Source organism: Echinops telfairi, unplaced genomic scaffold (assembly GCF_000313985.2).
Source record: "Echinops telfairi isolate 266 unplaced genomic scaffold, ASM31398v2 ScPeMD7_7469;HRSCAF=8507_1, whole genome shotgun sequence".
Lineage (NCBI taxonomy): Eukaryota > Metazoa > Chordata > Mammalia > Afrosoricida > Tenrecidae > Echinops > Echinops telfairi.
In genome coordinates this window covers 101652608-101654303 of record NW_022111373.1, presented here as the reverse complement: position 1 = coordinate 101654303, position 1696 = coordinate 101652608, and positions in this window count along the sequence as shown.

Genomic DNA, 1696 nt, shown 5'->3' with positions numbered 1-1696 from the left:
TTGTCCGGGAAGACTCTCGCTTCTCCATCTAATTTGATAGATAATTTGGCTGGATAGAGTATTCCTCGGTTTGCGTTATTTTCCTGCAATTTTTGGAATATGCTGTTCCAATGTCTCCTATTCTACATAGTGTCTGCTGACAGGTCTGAGCATATTCTTATCTGCTTGCCTTTATATGTGGTTGCCTGTTTTTCCCTAACTGCTCTCATAATTTTCTCCTTTTCCTCATAGTGGGATATTTTAACGACTATATGTCTTGGTGACTTCTTCGGGGGATTCAGACTAGCTGGTGTTCCTTCGGCCTCCTGGATACTTGCCTGGTTTTCGTTCATTAAGTTAGGAAAGTTTTCCTCCAAGCATTCCATCACTGTTTTGGATACTGGTTTCCTTGTGAATTCCTCCTGCAGGCCGATAATTCTGATGTTGTTCCTTCTCATAGCATCAGACATAGCTCTGAGGTTTTATTCAGCTTCTCTGATGAACTTGTTAGACTTTTTATCACGTTTATTAATTTCTGCTTGTGAATCATATAATTTACTATGCCAGGCATGATATCATTGAGAGAAGCATTAGATTCATTGTCAAGAATGGCACTGCAAAATAAATCTTGAAGCACAATGCTGTCTGTGATAGGATTATATTTATCCACTTTCAGGGAAGCCTAATCAATACAACTATTGTTCAAATTTATGCACCAACCACAAAATTTAGTGAGCAAGAAATTGAAAAATTATACCAAGAACTTCATTTGGAAACTGGTCAAACATACAAACACGATGCATTGATAATCATTGATGGTTGGAACACAGAAATTTGAAATAAAGAGGAAGGAACAATAGAGGGAAAATAGGGTTTTGGGAATTGAAATTAAGCTAGTGACCACATAATAGAATTTTGCAAGATCAGTGACTGTTCAGAGCAAATATCTTGTTTTATAATAATACAAAAGGAGACTATACGCACAGACTTCTCCAGATGGAATATAAAGAAATCAAATTGATAACATCTCTGGAAAGATACCATGCTCAATATCAGCAACTACAGACAAGAAATAAAGAAAATATAAAAGTAGATGCCAGGAGAGACTCTGAAATTTTTTCCTAATTGGAGAGTATCTAAAGCAAATGGGAGAAATTATGACCCCAAAAAACTGAATAGAAAGTTTGAAAGGACAATTTGAGAAGACTTAGTCAAATATTGTAATGGAATATGCAAAGATCTGCAGTTAGAAAACCAACAAGGAAGGATACACTCAGCACATTGGGAAGAACTAAAAACAAAAACAAAAACTTCAACACTCAAGTTGCAATATTGAAAGATTCTATGAGCAAAATATTGAATGATGCAGGAAGCTTCAAAAGAAAATGGAAAAATTGCGCAGATTCAATGTACCAAGAAGAAAAGATTGACATTATAGCATTTCAAGAGGTCATGTGTGAGCATGAACCAATAGTACTGAAAGAAGAAGTTCAAGCTGCACTGAAAGCATGAGACAAAAACAAAGCTCCAAGAATTGATGAAATCGCTATTGAAATGTTTCTACAAGCTGATGAAACACTGAACGCATTCGTTCTTCTATGCTTTCAAATTTGGAAGGAAGCTACTTGGTCAACTGACTGGGAGAGAACCATATTTGTACCCATTCCAAAGAAAGGAGACCCAAGAGACTCTTTGAATAATAGGACGATATAATTGA